Consider the following 8901-nt stretch of genomic DNA (forward strand, 5'->3'; position numbering starts at 1 on the left):
CATAATATACTCATCACCCCACCCCACCCCAAAGAAAGATCCAACCCAGTAACCACTAAGACTCACTCCTCGCCTTCCAGTTTCTGTTCTATAAAACCACTAATCTGCCTGGTATCTTTGTAACTTTTACTGTTCTGAGCACGTCATCATTTGAATCATGAAATTTGAGCCTCCATACACCCTGACCTGACTGCTCCAGATTGGGCACAGCCTGCACTTAGCAGCAGTTTCTGCATCTCTCAAGATAGGCTGATCCCACAGGATTCTCCTTGTCTCTGTGTCTAGTTCTTTGTAGCACCATCCTTTTCTCTCCCAACTTCTTCTTCATCAGCTTTTTCTCTCTCTCTCTCTCTCTCTCTCTCTCTCTCTCTCTCTCTCTCTCTCTCTCTCCCTCTCTCCCTCTCTCTCTCTCCCTCCCTCTCTCCCTCTCTCTCTCTCCCTCTCTCTCTCTCTCTCTCTCTCTCTCTCTCTCTCTCTCTCCCTCTCTCCTCTCTCCCCTCTCCCTTTCTCCCTCTCTCTCTCCCTCTCTCTCCCTCTCTTTCTGCATCATACTTTTTTCACCTTTAGTATGATTTATTTTAGTTTCTTGGACAAATTTACAATGGACCATTTGGAGTCTTGGCTAACTATAACCAACATCTGTGGATTCTTAAAAGCTGGTCTCTTGCTCTCTCCTTTTGATCATGTGGTACATTTTCTTGTTTCTTAGTATATCTAAAACGTCTTTGTTAGCACCAGACCATCTTGGTGGCTACATGTTGCATCTCCGGGTGCAGGTTCTGCCTTCCTCCCCATCTGGTATCTGGTTTCCTTATCCAATTGTTCACTGTCTTGGCTGGACTAGTTCTGTGAATTCAATCCATTTCTTTCCACAGTGTTCAACTTTTGATGTCCCCATTTAGATTTTTTTCTCCCTTTCATCTTTTAGCATGGTTACCTAGAGTCTTCTGGGTCTGTAAGAGCCATTTACTGGTCAATCATTATGGTTAATCCCTTGGACCAGTTAGATACCCTTTGCCACTGAAATGTGGAGGGAAGAGAGGCTAGGAGTCATCTAGTTTATGTTTGCCCCTGCCTTCAGTCAGGGACAAACAGCTCCATAGCCTCCCTCTGACTCCTAAGAGGACATGGCCTGGTGTGCTAGCTTGTCAGACAGTGCTTGGTTTAAGGTTTAAGTTTTGTGTTTTGGGTAGTCGTTCCTAATCTGTATTTGGCTGGAATCTGCTCTTAGCCCCTTTTGAGCCTGTAGAGCATGAACCCTTTATTAAGAGATTTGCATGCAGGTCAAATAATTTTGAGCCTCCATACACCCTGACCTGACTGCTCCAGATTGGGCATAGCCTGCACTTAGCAGCAGTTGCTGCATCTCCCAAGATAGGCTGATCCCACAGGATTCTCCTTGGCTCTCTCTGCCTAGTTCTCTATTAAGTGAGGACTTGGCAATTTGTCTATTGCTACCAGTACCATGGAGTTCTGAACACCCTTTTATTGGTTTATTCTCCCTGAGATGGATTTACAATGTTCCTGAGAATACGGTGTGAACGGAGCTCTTCTCATCCTGTTCTGAAAGAGGTCTTTCCCCTGGGAAGATCTCTGAGCTTTCCTTTTTTTCTTTCTGGACAAGTCCTCAATAGCAAAGCCGGCTTTCCTGGGGGATGCCTTTCCTGGTTGGGTGAGCATACGAGGGAGCAGGCCTCAATGCTTCAGCTTGTCCTTCCCAGTCTGGAGCCTCTACCTGAGGAGTCAGATGAGGTGGAACAATCAAGGCTGTCATATGTAAGGCTGTGGAGTTTCCTGGAGATGACTGGGGGCTAGGACATAGAGACTCTAAGGGAAGCAAGCAGCATTAAGGGCAGATCCTTATATTAAAACATGTTCTGTATCAAAAGCGTCTTTTCCTTATTCTCAACTATATCTCAATGTATAGCAGATTTATGATACAAGTTGAGTGTGCCCAGGAGTTTTTCTGTTCCTATCCTTTAAACAGGTGCTACCCTGGGGATGGAGAGGCTGCAACTCTAGTCAGTGGCCTAACAGCTCCCTCCCTCAGTGGCTTCCATTGAGGCAAAGCCAGAGGATAGACTACAAAGCAATGAAGTACTTCAAGACAACTGAGAGTGGAATAAAGTTATAGAGTTGATTAGATAAAGATAAGGATAGTACACCATGTATATGTAAGTACTTGCAGAGAGAGGGGGATGAGAAGAAGAAGGGGGAAGGACATTAAGTAACTGATATGTGATGTCAGTCCAAAGGAGATCTCCAGTCCCCACTTGAGTGTCTTCACAACAGCTGTGTGTAGGACTCAGCGCTCTCTAAGACCCACTGCTCCAAGGGTATCATTTAAGATATCATTCACAGCAACATTTAATGATTAAGCAAAGTTTAAATATTAAGCAGTCCATGTGTTAAAGAGTATTCTTCTGTATATGAAATGAAAAGGTGAGATTATGGGGTGTATCATTTGGGTTTAGGGATGAGACGGGATACTAAAAAGGTTTAACTCGGGGTTACAATGCCCTGGCCCTGTGTATGCATGCTTTATTTATTGTTTTATAACATTTTTACCTGAGATGTCTTCAGGAAAACCAGCATTCCGGTAAACCGTTTTGGTTTTATCAGTTATATTGGAATTTCTTTAAACACCAACTAGGTCTCCAAGTGAGGGCTACTTTTCCCTTCTAACATTCCCATAGTCTTCCCCTGTCTTTCTATCCTACCTTACCATGACCTTGAACCAAACATGCCCTAAATATGTCTACTATTTTTCCTTCTTAAATCATGACCTTAAAGTGAGCATGCTCAGGAAGAGTCCACCACAATGTTAATGGATATACATTTCCTAGATGAGGTGCTATGCTCTCTTGGTTTGAGGGGGGAATTGATTTTTTTAATTACTCTGATGTTCTCATTGCCTGCTGTAGGTAGTAAATCTTTCTCCACTGTCTGTGACTTGGCTGTGTTTGTTCTGGCTTTGTACTCAAAAAGATATGAACTCCTTCTATTGGAGTCGTATAGAGGGGTCGGGTGGAGGCTCCATCATCCTGCTGGGCCTCCTGGAATGGAACTTCAGAAACACAGAGACAGGAGACATGAGGGACACAACATCTTGCTCTCTCAAAATAGAACCACAGTTTAGAGGGGAAACTGAGGGTATAACTTGGTTGGTAGACACTTGTCTAGTAGCCATGATGCACTGGGTCCAATCCCCTGCCTCATAAAGTCAGGGCATTTCTTCATGAGTACAATACAGCAAGCACTAGGGAGGTAGGAGCAGGAGCTCAGGAGCTCAGAGTCATCCTAGTCTTCGTATAATTTCCAGTCTAATGGGGATGGGAAACATGAGACCTTGTCTCAGAAAAGAAGAAGGAGGAGGAGGAGGAGAAAGAGGAGGGAGGAGGAGGAGGGAGGAGGAGGAGGAGGAGGAGGAGGAGGAGGAGGAGGGAGGAGGAGGAGGAGAAGAAGGAGGAGGGAAGGAGGAGAGGAGGAGGAAGAGGAGGAGAAGGAGAAAGAGGAGGAGAAGGAGGAGGAGGAAGAGGAGGAGGAAGCAATAGAAGACCCTCAGATGGCCAAAGAGTCAAGCCTCAACTGTCATTGACCGTTTGTGACTATTTCTCCATTTGCTGTGCACCCCTATCTTTCTCAGAGATTTAAGTGCCTAGTATTTCACATTTTTTTCCAAGATGGGAGTACATTTTATTAAATAGTAACCTTTTTGCTTTTTTGTGGGTTTTTTAAATTTTTTTTTTGGTTTTGTTGTTCTTGTTGTTGCTACTGCTGGAAGAGGGTTTTCTGAGCCACTCTGAGTCCAAGAGAGCTGCTTCACCCATTTCACTCACTCACTCACTCTGCGGCTTTCTCACTCGCTCGCTCGCTCACTTGCTCATTCCTTTCCATGGCTGTGAGAACATGGCACACATTGGTGAGGATTTCCTGTCACATACACGAGCCCTAGTCTTGAGCCCTGCGTCTCTTCTTCACTAGTAATCTAGCTTGTGGATCTCCTGTCAGCCTCCGCTCCCCTTGTTGTAAAGGGGGATTAATTATAGCCTCTTTCCCTGAGATTCTCTGAGGCTTAGATGTAATGATGTAAGCTATATCATCACAGAATCCCTCTGCCCTCAACTGCCACATATCTGAGATGTGAGTGCCTACAGCCACTCCGAGACAATGCTCTCCCTTCTTGGTCAGTTTTCTAGCCCACAGCTGTCTCTCTAGGCCACAAGGTATTCTATTGAGTTCTGTTTAGGTCTTTTATCCCAGCCAATGGTGTGTTTGCTTGAGAAAGTAACTACACCTCTTTTCCTGGGTCCTAGCCCCCCTCACTCCTTGCTGAAATCCCAGAAGAAGAAAAACCTGCATCTCATACCCTGTGTATGCTCCAGTCTCAAGCTGTCTGTGTAGACAGATTAACCTATCACCTGATCCTCAAACAGCTGGCCTGCCTGCTGGACTGTAGGGTATTTTACAGAGTAGAAATGGAAGAAAGGGTGAGATCTCAGGGGTAAAGGACTGCCCATGATAGCTGGAATGAGGCTTCTCCTGAGACTTACTGAAGTGACCAAATAACTTGTCATTGGAGGAAAAAGAGGGAAGAACTAAGCCATGACTTTTGCCCATGGAAATAAGAAGTGGAATTTCAGTTAAATTATAGTCTGGGTTTCACAGTTTGACAAAAGAAAGAAACAGCTGCTGAGAGATTAGATTGCCCAAAGGCAAAAGGCTCCGAGTAGCACAGGTCTGCTAAGATTTGAGGCCTTATGTTGTTCCTCCATGAGACCTCCCTAACAGTCCTGCCACTTCGATACTGGAGGCATCCCTGCTGTGCGTATTAATAAAGAACTTGTGACCAGGCAACAGAGCAAGCCCAGGGGGCATCCAGAATCTAGAATAAACTGATTTTTTTAATAGCAAGAATTTCTGAGACTTCGTTTAATCTCTTAAAAGCAACCTGTGCAAGTAGAGGCCATACAAGAGCTGACTGAGCAGCCTTTCAAAGGGGCTGTTCACCAACTCACAGATGCAGAAGCGCCAGGAAGTCTCAAATCAAAATGCTCTTCAAAGAGCAGATAAGTGAAAAATGACTCATTTGTCCCCAAGCAGCTTCTCTGTTTGAGGCCACACCCACTCCCTCCAGACCACTATCACTTGAGTGTCCGGCTTCCAGGAAACTGGGCGATGTATTTTCAAACCCTAAGTGCTGTTCCTCTTTCCAGAGTGGAACAAGAATGTTCCTTTATCTCAGACTATCAGAGCCAGTATAAGCTCCAAGACCATGTTAAGGAGAGGAGTCAGTTTAGCTCAACAAATAGGTACTAAGTACTTACTGTGTGGACTGGGTACTCCACGAGGTACTCGGGTTAAAGAGCTGAGTCTAGCACTCTGCCTGATCCCATAGATGTATGCTAAGAGTGGCTCAGGAGGCATATAAGGCCTCACAATTAATCACAAGTGCTATATTTGATGAATTTGGGCAGTTTGAAAATGGAGGAAGGAGAGGTGGGTTGTATCTGTTGTGTGGCTTTTCCTGGGGAGATGTGAAAAAAAGTCTTTTCACTCTAGTCGGCCACCAACAACAGACAAACAAGGATTCCACCCAGGTCTAGCCTCATGAGTCAGTTGTTTATTGGTTTTACTTACAGGTAGGGAATTGCTTGCATGAGCTTGCATGATTCAGAAGTGGGCTGCATCACTATAAAACCATTTCACTATGGGTGTGGGATCTCAGGAGTGTCATCCATCCCTGTCCAACTGCCCGTTCCCCCTTATTTACTGCTTGTATAACCATGCTGTGGAACCCCAGGACTCTACTACACTCCAGCTTTCCTGAGTCTGGAAAGGTCTTGTTTCTTTCATGTGTTTCCTGGGCCTCCCTCTAGAGTAAGCGCAGAATTCTGGTCAGATCCGCCATCACCTGTCCTGAGACCTGAGGAGTGTGGCCCAAGGCAATAGTCCAAAGCAATCAGATTATCCTCCACAGAGACAAGAGACAGCTCCTCATGCTGTGGTGTGATCATAAGGACCGTAAACACTGACAGAATCTGGCCCTGAGTGTGTGCCCTGCCTAGGACATTTCATCCCCTTTGGCCCTTGTGGTCTGGAAGTCCCCGTCTGCTTGCTTCCATCCCACCTTGAGATGGGGAAAGCAAAGCATGAAGAATTTCGTCATGTGCACATTAGCTGCTGAACCCAGTACTACATCTTCCCCGCAGGAGACCAAAGGCTGGGCTGGCCATAGACTTCACCTCTGGGTGCCTTTCACCTACTTTTTGGCTCTCGAGCCCACCCAGAAGCCCTTCCTGCTGTGAAGTGTCGCCCCTGGAATACTCCCTTCTAGCCGCCGGAAGATGGGAGCTCTTAAGACCCACAGACTAAGGAAACTTAGAAGACCCAGAAAGCCAGAGTTACAGGATCCATGGGCCCCTCCCCTTGTGAGAGCAGTGATGCACAGGGAGGGGAGACTCTGCCTTAAAGTTGTGCAGGGAGCCCAGGGATGCAGCTTTTGAGAGTCATCACTGATACTAGCCTGGACTTTCTAGTGGTCTAGCTGCCTTCGAGTCCATGTTCCAGTTAAAATATCTATAAACTCACTGGCTTACTAGGCCGGACTTGGAGTTGTTTCTGTGGTCTGCCATCGGTGACCTATGTCAGGTGGACAGACATTTATTCTTGTCTCCCCTCATCTCCAAGTGTGGAGAGCTTTGACCAAATACCCTGACTTGACTTGAGAAGCAGAAACAAACAAACAGTGCAAACCAGGCTTAACCAGCACACACTGGCGTCTGTCTCACTGTTCTGGCAGCTCGAGGCTTAACCAGCGTGGTAAGGGGCTTGGGAGGGCCTGCTTCCTGATTCATGCAGCTTCCATGGTAGAAATCATCTCTTTGTGCCTCTTCTTACTGTGACACTGCCTCCATGCAAATAACCCAGTCACTTTCCAGCAGCCTTACCTCCCAACACCATCACACTGGGGACCAGGACTTCAACAGATGAGTTTGAGTGTAGAGGGGTAGCCGGTGGGCACACAAGCATTCAGTCCAGAGTAGACACTTTCCCTTCTACTTAAGTCACCTGTGTTCCCATTTATCAAAGAGTGGACGAAGAAGAGGACAGGAAATGGTTAACAGGGAGGATGAAGGAGGTGGGGGTTTCGAGGGCCGTCTTGCCAAAGCTCCCAGAATAGACAAACGTATTTTCACCTTTGTAGACTACAGACGGGAAGCAGCTTTCACAGTAAAGGTGGGAAGTGATGGTAAGCCAGATACAGAGGTGAGAGATAAATCAGTAACGAGCGGACTACAGCCAGCATAGGAAAAATTCAGCTCTGGTCTGCAGCATCCAAGCCCTACAATCATGGAGTTCTGTTTGGTCAACCTGTAGAACCTTCAACTTAGGTGCAGCCTTTTAGGGAACTGAGTTCATGTCGCTTTGTGGGTCTGCTGCACTGAGCACCTGTTAGCCCACTCCCCAACCAGCAGAGGCTAGTCCTTCCCCTGCTGCCAGATGAACCTCCTCCTCCTGCTCACAGCTTGGAGTGCCCCTCCCCCACCTCTGCTGGGCAGAAAGTGTTGTAACAACTACCCCAGGCCCCTCCACTGCCATCTCTGAACTTGGGATAAGAATCCTAGGTTCAGCAAGACTTCCTCGGCCCAGTGTCTTTAAGGAGCAGCCTCCACACCTAGGCTCTCTAGTAAAGTTGACAGACGACACCAGCCCGAACAGCATCTCCAAGACCCTATCTATTCTCCTGCTCAGGCACTTTCAGGCTCTCCCCAGCCCCAGCCCCAGCCCTAGCCCCAGCCCCAGCCCTAACCCAAGCTCCAGCCCCAGCCCAACCCCCTTAGCCCCAGGGGCTGTTCCTCATTTTCCCCCATTTTCAGTTCCTAATGCTGTGGTTATGGGCAGCTCGCTGTGCCCCATGGTCATACTGCCTTTCTCTAGCAGGGAGGCTCTCAGTTCCCTAGAGCTGTGGTTCTTGGGCATGGTGATCTGCAAAGACAGTACCCTTTGAGCCTTCCATCTGTCTGTCGGCCCAGTTCCCTCTGTTCCTCCTCCTCACCTGCTGCCTCAGCACATGACTCCCCTCCATTGTCTCCAGCTGAGCTTCTTCCCAGGAACAGCCTTTGCTACCTGGAGATTCTGAAGCCCCCCATGCACTACTTGCCCCTTGGACAGATGTATAGTCACCAGCCTCAGAGAGGCACCATCCCTGTCTGTGGCCAGAGGTAGTGAGAGGACCCCTCTGGAAGGATTCCCCCAGCACCACAGGGATGGAGCTGTGGCTTTCCCTCCCTCTTCCCCCAAATGTGAATGTGTCTTCCAGAATCTCAGATACAGCAGGAATTCCTGGACCAAAATGCTGAAGATGGCCAATGGCAAACAAACTATAGTCCCTAAAGATAATTTTGAGACACTGAATAAGCCAAGCTCAAGACGATGGTGTCTGGGCCTTTCATTGTGTGAGATAACGGAGTCCTCTTTGTTTTGTTTGTTTCTTTATACCTAAAAGAGTCTGAAGCCACAGTGCAGCTTGTGTGTCCTTCCACAGGTTTGGCAGAGAGAAAAATAAATGGAGTTGGGCTTTCTGCTTGTTTTATAAATAAAGTTTTATTGTCAAACAGCGACACCCATTTATTTCCTTATGGCTGATGGCTACTTTTGCTTGAGTGGTTGCAGCACCTTAAAAACATCCATTGCCCCTGCACAGAAAATGTTTGGGATCTATAATGTAAACTTATGAAGCCAAGGAGGCACAAAGGTCCCCTGAGTTCCCACACATAACACAGATGTATACATTAAAGCATGAAATTCAAGCTGCGCATGGTTACCTGATTGTGAGTTCAAGGCCAGCCTGAGCTACATAGAGAGCCGCATAACTGACATATAAGGAAAAGTGGATGG

The sequence above is a fragment of the Rattus rattus genome, chromosome 6 (genome assembly GCF_011064425.1).
Source record: "Rattus rattus isolate New Zealand chromosome 6, Rrattus_CSIRO_v1, whole genome shotgun sequence".
NCBI lineage: Eukaryota > Metazoa > Chordata > Mammalia > Rodentia > Muridae > Rattus > Rattus rattus.